This window comes from Lycium barbarum, chromosome 11 (assembly GCF_019175385.1).
Source record: "Lycium barbarum isolate Lr01 chromosome 11, ASM1917538v2, whole genome shotgun sequence".
NCBI classification, from domain to species: domain Eukaryota; kingdom Viridiplantae; phylum Streptophyta; class Magnoliopsida; order Solanales; family Solanaceae; genus Lycium; species Lycium barbarum.
The window spans coordinates 41,227,848-41,245,814 of NC_083347.1; positions in this window are offsets into that span (position 1 = coordinate 41,227,848).

A 17,967-nucleotide genomic window follows, 5' to 3' on the forward strand; every position below is an offset into this window, starting at 1 on the left:
TCTAAAACCACTAATTATCCGTCTTATAATCTTAAGAACTTCCTATTTCCTTAAGCTCACGTTGGTTCATTCACTATGCGACTGACATGAAAATTTCCAGGGTGTAACATTCTTCCCCCCTTTTGGAACATTCGTCCTCGAATGTTTAAACACTCGGGAATTCTACAAAATTTCGCCAGAGTTTCCCCTGTAATATGGCACTGTTTTCCTATCACAACAACTAATAATAACATTGCCGTCACAGGGCTATAATACAATATCAATATATTTATGGCCACACACGACAAAAGCATGAAAAGTAAGCATACGTACCTCATAATGTTGGTGTTTCATCATAAATCTCTCCTGGGGGTTAGAATAAGTATGGGTACTTGGATTTCATACTCTCATCTGCTTCCCACTGTCATTTCTTCTCGGTTGTTGTTTCGCCACAACACTTTGACTGAAGGTACATACCTTATGTTCGAAGTCTTCGTACTTGCCTGTCTAAGATGGCAAATAGGCACTTCTTCGCATGTTAGCTTTTCTGTCACTTGCACATCATTTATTAGAACAATTTCGTGGGAATCTCCAACACACTTTGCGGAGCATTGAGACATGAAAAACTGGGTGGACTGATTCAAGTTCTGAAGGTAAGTCCAACTCGTAGGCTACATGACCCACCTTGCGGATAATATTATAAGGCCCAATGTATCGAAGACTTAACTTTACATTCTTGCCAAATCTCATAACCCCTTTCATTGGCGACACTTTTAAAAATCCCCAATCATCAACCTGAAATTCCAAATCTCGCCGGCGGTTGTCCGCATAAGATTTTTGGCGACTTTGGGCTGTTAACAATCGATCTCGGATCACCTTAACTTTTTCTACCGCTTGCTGAATCAATTCGGGGCCTATTAACTGTACTTCTCCTGTTTCAAACCATCCAATTGAAGACCTACACTTTCTTCCATATAAAGCTTCATACGAAGCCATTTGAATACTGGAATGATAGCTATTGTTGTATGCAAACTCAATAAGGGGTAGGTGATCATCCCAACTTCCATCGAAATCTAGCACACATGCCCATAGCATATCTTCCAAAGTCTGAATAGTACGTTCGGCTTGTCCATCGGTTTGTGGATGGAACGCCTTGCTAAGCTTCACTTGGGTACCTAGACCTTCTTGAAAAGACTTCCAGAACTTGGCTGTAAATTGTGCCTCCTCTATCTGTAATAATGGATAGTGGAATACCATAGAGTCGCACAATTTCCTTGAGATACAACCTAGCATAGTCTTTCGCTGAGTATGTGGTTCTGACTGGAAGAAAATGAGCTGCTTTTGTTAATCTGTCCACAATTACCCATATAGAATCATACTTGCCTCGGGAACGAGGTAACCCCACAATAAAATCCATATTGATCACTTCCCATTTCCAAGTAGGGATTTCTATTGCTTGTAACAATCCTCCTAGCTTTTGATGTTCGACTTTCACTTGTTGGCAATTTAGACATTGAGCTACAAATTCTGCTATATCTCTCTTCATGCCATCCCACCAATATATCAACTTGAGATCGTGATACATCTTTGTTGCACTTGGGTGAATAAAATACTGAGAATAGTGGGCTTCTTCTAGAATTTGTTGGCACAATTCTGCTACATTCGGCACACATAGCCTGCCTCGGTATCTGAGAATTCCATCCATGGAAACATCAAATGGGGACTTCCCTTTTCCATGAGATGTGTCTCTGTAATGGCACAATTGAGGATCTTCATATTGTCGCTCTTTCACTTCCATATTCAGAGACGAAACTGTGGGATTATTAACACTAACTCCTGCACTACCTGAATCGATTAGACGTACTCCAAGATTAGCTAGTTGATGGAGCCCATGAATCAATTCTTTCTTTTCCGGAGGAACTTCACATAGGCTGCCCATTGATCGGCGGCTAAGCGCATCAGCGACTACATTTGCTTTTCCGGGGTGGTATAAAATATTCACATCATAATCTTTCAACAATTCTAACCACCGCCTTTGCCGCAGATTCAACTCCTTCTGTTTGAAAATGTATTGGAGACTCTTGTGATCTGTATAGATATCAACATGCACACCATACAGGTAATGTCTCCACATTTTTAATGCATGAATAGCTGCAGCTAATTCGAGATCATGAGTTGGGTAATTCTTCTCATGTTTCCGCAGCTGTCTTAAAGCATAAGCAATGACTCTACCGTGCTGCATTAACACGCATCCTAACCCAACACCGGAAGCATCACAGTACACAACATAACCATCTGACCCTTCTGGAAGTGTTAAGACTGGAGTTGAGGTTAATCCGTTCTTCAACTCTTGGAAACTACACTCACAAGCATCATTCCACTGGAATTTAGCTGACTTCTAGGTTAATTTCGTCAATGGGGCTGAAATAGAGGAAAATCCCTCTACGAATCTACTATAGTACCCTGCCAATCCCAGAAAACTACGAACTTCTGTAGGCGTCGTAGGCCTTGGCCAAGTCTTCACAGCTTCAATTTTCTGAGTGTCGACTCAAATGCCATCATCTGAAATAACATGGCCCAGAAATGTTACAGAATTCAGCCAAAACTCGCACTTTAATAATTTTGCATATAATTCTCGGGCTCGAAGAATTCCAAGGACAATACATAAATGATCTGTGTGTTCTGATTCTGTAAGAGAGTACACCAGAATATCATAAATGAAACTATCATAAATAGGTCCAAGAGTGGCCTGAATACATTATTCATATCCACTTCATCGAATACCACATAATCATAAATCTTACAAACTAGCCGAATTAATCCTGGAGATAGGATCGTACCACACACTCTGCACATTAGCGTTTCCTTAATGCTTACCACTTTGAACTGAACTATCTCGCCCAAACCTTGGTAAAGTGTGATTGGCACCCGAAACCTTACTAGGGCTGAGTGAACCAAACTGTAACTTGCGTCTTTTATGTTTCGAATGGCATAATAAGGCCAAGTGTTACACCTCAAAAATTTGGGTTGTCGTATTGTAAGTAGACTAGAGTGAGCATAAGGTGAGCGTGGAGCTCTTATGACCATAAGAAGGATATTTGGTTGCTTTAAAGTGCATACGATAATAATTTAGAGTTATATGAGTTGGTGAGACTAAGTTCGTCAAAGGAAAGTAAAGTATAAGTTGTGTTTGGGAAAGGTTCTGTAATTATCTAGCTAACGATTAGGTAGTAAGATCTTGAGGGCAAGTTATTAGGTTCCTTGAATTGTTAACAAAGTGTTAAACAAGTGTTAAGAAGGTTTCATAAGGATCGGAGATCAAACGAATCGACGAGAACATTTTTCGGAAAAGGGTGAGTTATACGACCAACTATACGGTTCGTATAACTTTATACGATCAGTATATTGGTCAGTATAATAGTCACAGGATCTCCTAGTCTCTGATGGATTTATACGGTCACTTATACGGACCGTATAAGTATCCATATAAAACCATGTCGGGTAAGATTTTTGCAAGTATATATATTAGACCCAAGTTCTTATTTTTCATTTTTTCTCACTTTCACCACATCTCTTGAAGTCTCTAGAATATTCTGTACACCATAACCACACAAATTGAAGAGAGATCAAAGATCAAACACCAAAAATCAAGGGAAATCAAACGTATGGATGTTCACCAGGGTTGATAGAAGCCAAGAATCTCTTGGGTGTTGAAGTTGGGATTTTATCAAGTGGATTATTTTCATCCAAAAACCATTCCTATATGATCAGAGGTGAGTTTCACATTTAATTCATGTTACTAAGAATATTGAGTAGTTGGAAGACTTGGATTAGGGAAGAAAGTAGAGTATGAGGTTCAAATATGGAATTAGTAAAATTCTTGAATGGTAACTTGACTTGAATCATAGTTCTCGACATACCATGAGTGTAATCTTGTTGTGAATGATGCAAGTGAAGTTAAAGAATTATTATATGAGAATGACTATGAAATGTGTTGCAATTATGGTTATGGGTGACTTTGAAAGGGAATGTGGGGAATTGAATAATGTTTAACTTGAAGAAGTTATTGTTTATGATGTCTTGGGTGTTGTTAATGATATTTGGGAGTTGTTGATTATATGGATAAAGTTGTAGGAACAAAGGAAATGCTGCCCAATTTTCGTTAGCCTTTTAGTCGGTTTAGTCCAGAATTAAGCATGTTCTCAATGAGCTAATTTTGTACGGATTCTCTTGAATGTAGAATTGCGAGCTTGGAAGGAGAACTCTTAGTCATTAAGAAGACATAAAGGTATGTAAGGTAGTCAAAGGCATGACTTCTATATTATTATTTCTTTTCTATACTCCCATGACCTTCTTACATTCCAAAAGATGAGAGTTAAAGATTCTTAAGAGCTTCTTATGAGATATGTTCTATAATAGTGATGATGATAATGATGCTTTCACGAGCTTGATAATCCTATGTTTATGATTTCATTGAGGTTATTTCTTGTTGTTTTTTCACCTCATGAGATTAGTTCCTTCAAGGTGAGACGTAGCAATGATGATTATTCCATAATGTAATCGGAGGTTCCTGACCTTACGTCACTCCGATAGAGTTATAACTTTTACTTAAGCTCTCATGCATGCCTCATATAATGTATATGTATGATTACACCGCGCCTATACGGCCGGGCAGCACCACTACGCTGGGTGTAGTGGGTGGCTTACGGATAATAATAATAACATTGTGTCTATATGACACGGGCAGCACCACTAGTGAGCGGCATGAGATGACTATCCCGGACGTGAGATACCTGGACGCGGGCTAGTGATGACATTTGACACAGACAGCTTACTCATATATGTATATATGTGTTATACTCTAGTTTTAAAGGTAAAAGTGAGCATGCATTATTCCGCCTCAAGAGGCAAGCAGTTACAATTATCTTTTCTTATGCTTTCTATATTTCCTTATTATGTTACCATATATGCCTTACATACTCAGTACATTGTTCGTACTGACGTTCTTTTTTTTTTTATGGACATTGTGTTCATGCCCACAGGTAGACGGGGAGATGGTGCAGATGCTTAGGAGCTTACTCAGCAGTTGTACAGGAGCACCCCACTACTCCAGAGGTGCAACCTATTGGTATATTCTTTTGTGTACACATTTGGGCCATGGAAGGGTCTTGTCCCGTTCTTATGACTCCAGCATTCCTGTTAGAGGCTCGTAGATACTTATGTGTGGGTAATAGATGTTATGAGACTTCTTTAGCCTATACTTTGTATATCATTTTGTAGTCTTTATGGGCCTATGTATGCACCCATGTTTGAGAGATATTTGGAGATTATTTCATGATGAGTCTGGTGTTGAGAATGATGTATGTCCAGGCTGAGTATGATAGACAACATGACGAGTGGTGCTTAGTAGTCTGCTCCGGGTACCCGTCATGGCCTTCTAGTTGGGTCGTGACAAAGTGGTATCAAAGCAGTTCCGTCCTTGGGTGTGTCTACGAGCCGTGTCCAGTAGAGTCTGGTTAATAGGTGTGAAGCCCGCCACACTTATAAACAGGAGGCTACGGGACATTTAGAAATGATGTCCGTCTTTCTTATTCATAGATCGTGCGATAGAGCTATAATATAAGAATTCCTTTTTTCCTAACCGTGCGTTATGTTTTCAGCAAAGTTGATGAAAGGAAAAGCTACAGTAGCCCAGAAGGGCAACATAGTGGTTGAAGAGGGGATTGATTGGGAGCCGTCTATGGATATGGAGGAGAGCGAACCCCAGAGTAAGGCCCTATTTCGATTTTCCCATACTTCTCCCACTTTAAAGGATCAAAGAGGAGTCTCAACCTTAGCTCCAGCACCCCCAGATCCCCCACGAGATGCCTCGCGCCAGGAGATGAGATAGGCCATTCTTTTCCTGACCCAGTTGGTAGCCGCGCAAGCTCAACGGCAGGGTGCGAGCCATGGTTACAGGGGTTGGAGGAAGAGGGTCAGGTCTTCAAGGTTTGATCGTGAGTCTAGAGGTGCTCGGAGGCAGCAATTCTCTAGGCACTCAGCTCGTTCAACAACTAGTGCACCACCACAATTTCCTGGACCCAGGGCTGATAGATCTGCTTGCATAGGGCCAGTTCAGAGTTTTAGAGTTCCTAATTTCCATAACAGGGATGATTTAGGCTAGATGAGATTACATGTACCACGGTGTACTTGGTGTGGCAAGTTCATTCTGGACCGTGCCGCTTGGGTTTGAGTGTTTTGTAATGCTTGAGCTCGGCCAGGCCATTTCAGGCGTGACTATCCATCACTACGTGGTAAAGATAAGGTTCAGCCTACGGGAGTGGCAGCTAGCTTTTCATCATCGGTACGCCCTCCAATGCAAAGGCCACAGATGTTAGTAGGTTATGATAGAGACCGAGCAGGAATGCCCAGTCTGAGTGGACCCCAGCATCACACTTATGCACTAGTGGGGCGACAGGATCTTGAGTCTCCCCCTGATATGGTTCCAGGTATATTGTCAATACTCTCTTATGATGTATGCGTATTAGTTGATTCAGGTTCTACGCTGTCATATATCACTCCTTAGGTAGCGGATTGTATTGGGCTGAAACCCGAGCTAACTCAAACGATTTGAGATATCTATGTCTGTTAGTGACTCAGTGATAGCCAGAATTATGGTTATGAGTAAGAAAACTTCCACGAAGAGAGAGTTGATTGCCATAATGGGTACAATGGAATTCTAGAAAGAGTGTGCAGGTACAACTTATGAGACAAGCCTTATTACTTATTCTTTTGTAGTAGTCAGCCTTGTGCTGCTGAGCTGTATATTATATATGTTTCCACATATGGCCTTTTAAGGCATGGGATGTGTTTTCCGGGCTGTGTGCAAGTTTGGGATTGTTATGTTTATAAAGGAAACTCTGCCAGAATTCTTCCAGGAATTTGAAAGAAATTGTGGGAACTGTAGGCAGGATTGTTGCAAGAAGAAAGAAAAGCGCCTAGCAATGAGTGATTAAGGACGGAGTTAGTAGTTAAATGCGGGATAAACATAGTAAGTACGTATTATGCTAAGGGAACGATGAATAGGTTAGGATGGAATAAGGAACATGAGAAGGAGAAGGTGAAGTGCTTGGGATTGAAAGAAGTTTTATACACTAAGAAGAATTAGAGGGATAAGCACTCTAGAAAAAGTTGCATGTTAGAAAAATTTAGTTAGCTCTCTTAGTTTTGGGGAACATTAAGTTATGAAATGAATTTGATGTATATGTATAAGCCGATGTATGAGACACCGGATCAGATTATTAAGTTAGGCTTTACCTAATGATTATAGTGGGAGAAAACTTTCATGCCACTATAAGCTAGCCTTATTGACCACGGTGAGACCTCGAGGAAAGATATTAAAAGCGATGTGTTCACAAAAGCTCCTTGCCTGGAAATTGGTCAATAGTATGACCGCAGTTGTATCTTGTGTTGTAGTTCAGGTTGTTTATCCAGGAATCTACTCGAACAGTTACATGACAGAAGTTGTTATTACTGATATGAAGGGAAGCAAAACCAAAGTAAGGTTGATCAACGAAACAAAGAACGATAAATGACGAATGCCCTGTATGTGTGATGCGTGTAGTAGAAAAAAAAAGGAAGAAAGAGAGATGTGTTAGAAATAGAGAAGGAAGGGCAAAAATGAGGCAAACTGAAGGCTTTAAATGTGGGATAACATGTTCTCTTTGCTTCTCTATTTTTCTAAGACAAATTTCTGAGTATTAAAGTGTGTTAGCTAATGTTAAGCTTCAGTATTGTCCTAAGTATATTGTTTGTCCTGTTAGGTTGAACCAATATAGGTTCTCCTGAAAAGATTAGTGGAACCAGTCCTTGTGTATAGTGAATTTATGAGAACTTTTAACCCTGAGATAGGTTCTCCTGAAAATATTAGTGGAACCAGTCCTTGTGTATAGTGAATTTATGAGAATTGTTAACCCTGAGATGCTAGACCCATTTTAGGTGAAAAGTGATGCTTTAATTAAGATATGGACCGCTTGATATTGAAATTTTTCTTGCTGAAATGTTGTTGTCTCTATGCTTAATCTTAGTTTTGTTTTGATCTTGGAAGAAAAGAGCATATTATCATCTTGAAAACAAGTTTTGAGAGTACGTTGAAAACATATAGTTTCAGATCTAAGAATTGAAACCTATTCCCATGCCCTGCTGTATGCCTAGAAAAGAGAACAACTTTATGCAAACAATGTGCTGGGATTGTTATGCTTTTAAAAAATGACTTGAGAATGACATACCGATAAATTGGTTTATGAATGTTTTTGCATTTCTCCTCTTTTTGTTTGAATTGATGTCATTGTTTGTTACATCATAGAGTGATTACATATTTTGTTCTAGCCTTCGAGGAATGTTATTAAATTTGCTCAAACATGAACATGAGTTTTCTTCACTAATAGATCACATTAATGGCATAACCAGTGGTAATATGTCTTAGCAAGGTGAATATAGGGGATCAGCTTAGGTCCCCCAATAGTTCGCCCTGCCTAAGGTTCAAGAAAACTTTTGAAACTTGTGCAACATTGGAAAAGGGATGGTGGTAGCTTCCCTTGATGCCTGAGCATTTGGTTCATTATTTTGTTTGGATGTTTATGATCAGTCTTACGTTTCCTTTGGGAAGTAGCCGACATTGATTTAGTATTCACACTTTTTATGGAAATTACATCAAAGTTAATTATCAAGTTTTCCCTTATTAGTAGGCTCCCAGATTTCCAATTTTTAGGAGTTAAGCTTCATCTTCTTTTGGTTTATGATTTCTGGAAACTTCAGTTATATTGTGGGATGTTTTCGATTGCTCTGGAACTTGACTCTTTGTGATATTGACCTATTTGTTAAATTTGAACCACGCTATGATAATTATGTGAAAAAAAGTTCCTTATTCCATTTGATATTATCTTGTTAGAACTCTTGGTGTTTAGGAATAATCATTCTTCACCCCTCACTTCTTTGCATGACTTGGAGAGTGCCAAACTTCAATATCCAATGATCATGTACATATCGAGGGTCGTGCCTAAGTTTTGGAGTTTGTGTTACACTTTGAGGCTACTGCTGTGAGATATTGATCTTTGGACAATCATAGCTTCATTGAGATGCCTCACTTGGGGAGAATGGTTGCTGCAGTATGAGACCTTGTTATTGTCTCATTCCGAAAAAAGAAACAGATGCTGCATTATTCTTAGCCAAGCTATTATTGCCCCCTTGAAGCAAACATCTACTACATTTAAGACACTTTAGCGAGTTTGCGGCTACATTTTTAATGCAAAACAGTGGAAGCATTTGAGAAATTACTACGACCAGATTTGTTGTTGCCATCCTAAACTAACTTTGGGCAGCCTTGAGATCATTTGAGCTGCTGTTGTGCTGAAAATGGTTGTTGTAATTTGCTAATGTTCGATTTGCTGTCACGTTGCAAAAGAGTTGCTACATTCTGAGCTCTTAAAGACAATTGTTGTTGTGTTTTGAGTAAAACAGTTACTGCATTTTGGGAACCTTGCAGCATGTTGAAACACAGTCCTATATTGTTGCTTGTTGCGACTGCTTTTTATTGATACTGTTGCTGCAATATGTCACTGATGAGCTGTTGTTTCTCTTTGAAAGAACAGATTACTACACTTGGTCAAATATCACTGATTCGAACATGCTACTACACTTGAGCCGATGAGAACATTTAATTTGAGGCCATTCCCTTTCCGGTAAGGTTGTCCCTCGGTTAAGGCATTTTGGTTAAAGGCGATGATGACCTCATAATAAAATCACAAGGTAGAAACCAACATGCATTTGGCAAGGCAACTAGAATGGCCACTAGTTTGCAGCCAAGACATGTTTCAGATTTCTTTTGCCAAATTCAAAAATATGAGTCAGAGCCTTTGTAATCAAAACTCTCAAAGTTTTGATACAAGTCCGAAGAATATTATTGTTATGTTTATAAACGTCATACCATATGGTGGTGTATAGTTTTGACTAATTATTTTCTTTTGTTCATCTTGCGAGGTACATCTAAATAATATGGATCCGCGGGACGGGGTTTTACAAAAGAAGAAGCGAAGTAGAATCGAAAGCCCTACACTTTGGACGAAGAACAAAAAAGAGCATAGAAGACCTACAAACAAAGAGAATAGCTCGTTGAATGATTTGGGCCCAAGCCCAAGAAGCTAAACTTTTTTTCTCTTCCCTTTATTATATGTTTACATTTATTTTGTACGAACATGTTTATAAAAATACGCTAATTGTGTTATTGGAACCCTTTAGAACCTAGTTGAACCCTGTATAGGAAAAAATGACTCAAGTTGTTTTCAAAAACAGTTTTTGGGCCTTGGCCTACATAAAGCTAATTAGACAAAAGGAGTTTTACTTTAAATTAAGTTAGAGAAAGGGATTCAATAAGGAGTATGGTTGACCTTCAATATAAGTGAAAAGGATCTTGTATGAATTTCATGACATTTCTTTACAAAAAGGACATGTTTGGAGTCTTTTCTCAAAAAACTTATAAGGACAAAAAGGACATAGCATTTAGACCAAATTAAAGTTGAACTCTACTTAAGAGAAATCTTAAGTGTGTTTTGGTCCAAAAATGAAATGACTTCAAAACCTTATATACCTTTTCCAAGGAAAATTCAACTCTTTTCATCTTCCGATGATAGAATTTTTGCCAAAAACATTTTATGATATGCAATACCCCAAACCACCACTGAATTGGTCCACAATCCGTAGGACAATCCTTAATTACTGTATACACACAATTATAATAACGTTCTCATATAGCTTCACCGAAGTACCCTTGCAAAAATCCTTTGTCACGACCCAACCGGAGAGCCATGACGGGCACCCAGAGCTAACCTACCGAGCACCTGTTGACATACATCTCATAATGATATCTAGGTGGACCATAAAGATAACTCATAAATATCATAATCTATAAGGGCATGAGTCCAAGAGATAAATGCACATCTATATGATCACCATCAATTATGCCCATATATAAAAGCCGACAAGGCTGCCAAAATGATGTACAAAATATGAACCTATGAGGTTATAGAACATTTAACTATATACATTCTATCTACGAGACTCTATATAGAGTGAATAACATCATGAGGATGGGACGGGACCCCGCCATGCCCATATATACACAAAAGAATAATACTAGTTGAACTGTAGCTCCGGAACAAGCGGAGCACTCCTGCACAATCACTGATGAAGCAGCCTAGGGGTCTGGTCCGTCTACCTGTGGGCATGAACGCAGCGTTCGCAATAAAAAAGGACTTCAGTACGAATAATGTACCGAGTATGTAAGGCATGAGTAACAAAAAGATGGAAGGATGAAGATAACATAAGATAAAGAGATCAATTTGTACCTCTGAATGCCTCTTAAGGCGAATATCATGCATGCTTAGCTTTTAAAAAAATATTTTCATACATACATATATAATACCGTTCCAGGCCATACAAGCTCAGTGTTATCATCATATCATCATCATCCCGCGTTTGGGGCATCCCGCGTCCGGGGTAACATCATAACATACCTATTGCAGCAGTGTGCACATCTACGTGTCATACCTCGGTGTGAGAAAACAGTGCATCTATAGTGCGGTTCGGTGTGAGAAAATAGCTACATATATATAAAGCATGCATGAGAGCCCAAATAAAAGCTATAACTCCATCGGAGTGACGTAAGGTCGGTAAACCTTCGATTTTCATTATGGAACTATCATCATTATCATATCTCACCTTGAAAGAGCAATTTCCATAAGATGAGATCAACAACAATGAACAAGATCAATAATCATGAAACAAAGTTCAATAATATCATAAGAACATCAAGACTATAAGCTTTAGTATTTCTAGAAATGGTGTCATCATGGAGGACATTGTATATATGTTCATATCGAAGTGATCATGCCATAAGAAATAAAGGGTTAGCCTTAACATACCTTTTCGTCTCCTTAACTACTTAATGGTTTTCCTCCCAAGCTCGCAAATCTACATTCAAGAGGATTCATACTAAAGTTAAGTCTTGAAAACACTCATAAGTTCAAACTAGAGTAGTTAGTGAGCTAGCGAAATTTGGGCAGCACTTCCCCTGTTTTATCTACTTCCACCAGATTCCCAAACAACTTCCAAACGACAATAACAACATCAACAATACCATAATCAAAAGATTTCATTCAAACTAAACTCAATTCAATCCCAAAACATCTTTCCATAACAATAACTTCAACACAACTCCTTATACACTTGTATACGACACTTCTTTAACATCATTATTATCCCTCATAACAAGATTATGCTAAAAACATGCTAATAATTATAGCTCAAGTTAATTCACAACTCAAAATATCATCAATTTCATATTTAAACTTTTCCTCCAATTTCTTTTCTTCAAATCTTGACATAACTACCAAATAAACTCATAAACATGAAACTAAGATGAAATCTTACCTCAAAATTCAAGAACACTTCAATTCCAAGGTTATTCCACCTTACAAACGCTCACCCAAGCACCTTCAAGAAGAAGCGACAAGTGTAAAGCTCACTTGGAAACCCTAAACACTTTAATCTTCACCTTGATCTTTGATTTAGGCTTATAAATATGTTTGAATGTGTTTGGAGAGGTCTCTAGAGGTTTTCTAGGACTTGGGGTTATGTATAAAACGATTAAAATGAAAAGGGGTAATCATACTTAAATTCTAGAAATTTCCACTGACTTTGTATTATACGGTTTGTATAACTTGGTCGTATAACATTATACGGTTCGTATAACTTGATCGTATAATATTATACGGATCGTAACTTTGGCCTCGTATCTCAGAGTTGCAATCTGTCAGTTGCATTGGAAAGAAGACTCTCTTAACTTGAATTTATATAGGTTATGCATTCCATAAATTTTCATATGCTAAGAGATATACCTCCCTCAAGTTGGACCAAAAATCCTGTCCAAAATTCTGCCAAGTTTTCCCAAAGTTTCGACAAACTTATTTTCTTCGATTCGCTTGATCCCGGAACCTTTAGGTACTTGCTTAACACTTGTTAAAAGTCTTCCTTAACCTTATAAAAGTTCCATGGCCTCTCCGACTTATGCTAGTTTACCTGACAACCAACACGAAAATTTGCGAAGTGTAACATCATATATATATAAGGTCTGTATCCTTAGCCGTATAACATTATATGACCAACATACTAGTCGTATAAAATTATACGGTCCGTAGAGTTGGTCGTATAAAACCACCTCTAAAACTTCTTTCTCTGGAAATTTTTAAAATCCTTAAATATGGCCCATATACCATATTTTTAAAAAACAACTTTTGATGAACCTTCCCACTTCGATTAACTTATTCTCCTAGCCTTCAGTAACTCACCAAACATGAATTTAACACTTATAAACACAATTTAAGCATGTCCAACCTCATATATCCTTGAAACAAATCCCGGTGTCCAAAACTAAGACACCAACGTACTACGAATCTCAATGCACAAAACTACAAGGTGTAACATCCTTTAACCGAAGAATCCTTCTTCCATCTTAGTTCATGAGTGTATTGACCCAACATCGATATCCAAATGTTCTATGATGAACTCACATCTCTTGGTTTCAACTGGTATTGCTGATCCTTAACTCAATTTTCGAAATGCTCTTCACAACTTGAATTAGTTCAAAATCATCATTGATCTACCATTTTAAATGTCCTTATTTCCCGACACCTCATGCGAGGGTCCTTAAGAGATGCTTTCCCTCAAAGAACCACCTTTTGCCTTATTTCACCGAACCAGAACACCTCAAACAAATCATGCGATTATCCTTCTCATTTTGTCAACTCCACAGAGTCACCTCACCAGTAATTGCATAAACTTTCGAAGTCTTAAACAATAGATACAATGCCCACCTCCCTTGTCCAAACTTAGGTGCAACTACCGATAACTCCTTAAGAAATAAAACTTCACACTTGTCCATCGCTTGAGTCATTTCTTCTAATTAATCACTGTCCCCCAGTAGCCTACGACATAGTCAAACATACCAACTAATTCATGTTCATTTACATCCACTTCATAAGTGGAGTAGTCTCACTCTAGGACTACCTAAGGGATGTATCCCACTTCTAAGCCCAACCTCGAAACACCAAGTGACCCTACGAAAACTCTCTTTACTGAAGAGTTACAACTATCTATTCCCATAAGATTCACTCATCACGGTTAACCTACTCCAACTGATCTAAAACTGATAGTCATCTCCTCACAGAACCTCCAAACCACTTGTCCTTACTTCGCCACCACAATTTTTTCAGGCTGAAGCTCAACTTACGTTCTCATAACCCTATCCAACAACCAGCTTCGCACATCATGCAACCTTGCCCGGATAAGCATGTTAGATACCAATTATTATTTTCAAATAATAGAGATTGAACCAATCAAAATATCTTCCTTACATTTCCGTCCCATAGGACAACAGAAGACTCTTTACAATCACTCCCTAAGAATCCTTACTCCCTTGAACCTTATCACAAAAGGTCGTGTTTCATTGCTCTCGTACCCATAAGACTGGTAAACCGAGGAGCTTTGATGCTAATTTTTCACGACCCAAATCACTAGTCATTGTGACACCTACATTATCTCTCCAGTAGATGAACCATCCTTGTCACGACCCGACTAGGGGCCGTGACGGGTACCCGGGGCTAACCACCGAGCACCACTCATTTCTATTACTCATCATACTCAAATCATAAGAAAATTATTTTTCATTTGAGAACATAAATGCTTTTATATACATAAGCCTTTCGACTATCAAAATGATATAAATATATATATATATATATAATAGCAACATTATGAGACCATATAACCCACACCTGCGTATCTACGAGCCTCTACTAGAGTGCTAGACATAGGGACGGGACAGGACCCCGTCGTGCCCAAAATATACACATATACACAAAAGAATGACCAAAGGCACCTCCGGAATGATGGAGTGCTCTCAAGTCAGCTAATAACTCCTACGAGTCTGGATCAAGATCACCTCCCTGTCTACCTGTGGGCATGAACACAGATCTAAAGAAAACGGACGTCGGTACGAACATTGTACTGAGTATGAGAGGCATAAGTAATAATAATACGTCAATGAGATAAATGAAGCATCAAGTAAGGAGCAGCTGTATCTGACTGTCAATCATAAAAGAAATAATGCATGTTGGCTTACTTCATAATCATCATCATATTATGTATGCATAAATGTATAAGCTTCCCGTCCATATAGGTACGGTGTGATAATCATTTGCCTGCATCCAGGCCTCCCGCATCCGGGGTACCATCTCATGCCGCCCACTAGTGGTGTCTGCCCATGCCATCTAGACATGGTGTATACGGTTCCCGCCTTAGCGGTGTCTGCCCGGCCATATAGGCGCTGTGTAATATCATCAACATGTACTCATCACAATGCATGCATAGAAACTCAAAGACAATTATACTTTATCGAGTTGACATAAGGTCGTGAATCCCCCGATTCCATTATGGCGCATTTATAAGCATTTTGCCTCACCTTGAAGGAAATAGCATATAAGGTGAGTGTATACAATAAACAACATCATTAGCTTTGTAGGAAGATCAGATCGTGAACTCTAGAATCTTTAGACTTAAGCTTATCATCGTCATTATTGGGCTCATAATGTATCTCTTATCTCATATGGCTATTCATGAACACAGACTCTTAGTTTTCCGGGATATAGGAGATTCATGGAGAAGAAGGAAAAATCATGCCATAGGATTCATGCCATAGAAAGAAAGGACTAGCCTCACATACCTTTTTCATTTAACTAATCTATCGCTTGCTTGTTCTCCTTCAATGCCCACGTTTCTACCTTCAAGAGAATTCGCATTAACATTAACTAATCGCTTACATAAACGTGCTTACTAAATCTAAAGAAAATTGGGAAGCATTTCCTTTGTTTATACAACATTCCCCACATTCCATATCAACTTCCAAACATCGATAACAACATTCCCAATATCACAAGAGACAATCATCATTCATCTACATTACCCGCATTTCGCAATTTCACTCCAATTTCTCCATAGTCATGGTCATAGTTCACTATTGCATTTTATCACATATAATACTTGTTCCATGTTCTAAATTTCGTTCATAACATACTTACAATCACAACATATCGATAATCAAGCCTCAATCCAAGCTTTTCCCCAACAATGATACTATTCCCACATTTATGACCCATTTTTTATATCTTACTACAATCCAAGTGTTTTAAATTTCAACACCTTAAACAACATATAATGATCATAAAACTCACCTTAGATAATGGAAGAATAAGCCTTGAGTGGATATTCTCTTCTTTCACAAAAACCCTAGCTCACTTCCCTTTGGATTTCTTGTCTTAGATAAACTTTGGTATGTTTTCTACACTTGATTTTGTGGGTTTGATTAAGTTGATCATAGATTTCCCTTGGTTTCTTGTGGATTAATAATGGAGAGAATTCTAGAGTTTTCTTGAAGTGTGGAGAGTGGAAATGAAATGAAATAAATGAGAAAGGGTCCTTATATCAACACTTAAAATCTGTCCCGACCAGATTCTACGGACCAATATACGGTCCGTATAATTTATACTGACCGTATGTCTGGCCGTAGATCTGGTCCAGTGAAGACCCTCATTCTGGGCAAGACATACGGCTGGACATACGGTCCGTATGTTTTATACGGCCAGTATGTTTGGCCGTATAATGCCCAGCTCTCTGAAACTCGTTCTCGTCGACTCGTTTGATCTCCAATCCTTATGGAACCTTCTTGACACTTGATTAACACCTCAATACCAATATAAGGGACATTATCACTCTTCTCCAAGACATCATTATGCCATCATTAACTCGTCGCTCATAATTCTTACCCGACACGCAACATATCCTTTGCTTTCCTTGACAACCTTCTTCCCTTACGTCAAATGTCTTTGAATCTAGGTTATGATCATCAAATACTATCTCTCACTTATCAAAACATCGTATACGTCGTGCCCTTCGCTAGCCTATCACTGTACGTTAATGGGAACTTTCCAAGGTGTAACATTCTCCCCCCCCCCCTTTTGGAACATTCGTCCTCGAATGTTAAACACTCGGAGATTCTATGAAAATTTCGCCAGAGTTTCCCTTGTAATATGGCACTACCATCCTATCACAACAACCCACAATAACATTTCCTCATAGGGCCACAGCGCAATATCACTATAAATTGGCCACACACGATCAAAAGCATGAAAAGAAAGCATACATACCTCATAATGTTAGTGTTTCATCTTGAATCTCTCCTGGGGGTTGGAATAAGTGCGGATATGTGGATTTAATTTTCTCTTCCGCCTCCTAAGTCATTTCTTCTCGGTTGTTATTTCGCCACAGGACTTTGACTAAAGCTTCTTCCTTATTTCGAAGTCTCCGTATTTGCCTGTCTAATATAGTAATGAGCACTTCTTCATATGCTAGCTTTTCTGTCACTTGAACATCATCTATCGGAACAACCCTCGTAGGATATCCAACACACTTGCGGAGCATTGAGTCATGGAAGACTGGATGGACTGATTCAAGCTCTGAAGGCAAGTCCAATTCATAGGCTATATGACCCACCTTGCGGATAATTTTATAGGGTCCAATGTATCGAGGACTTAATTTCCCTTTCTTGCCAAATCTCATCACCCCTTTCATTGGCGACACCTTCAAAAATACCCAGTCATCAACCTGAAATTCCAAGTCTCTCCGGCGGTTGTCCGCATAATATTTTTGGCGACTTTGGGCTATCAACAATCGATCTCGGATCACCTTGACTTTTTCTACCACTTGCCGAATCAATTCAGGGCCTATTAACTGTACTTCTCCTATTTCAAACCATCCAATTGGAGATCTGCATTTCCTTCCATAGAAAGGTTCAGACGGAGCCATTTGGATACTTGAATGGTAGCTATTGTTGTATGCAAA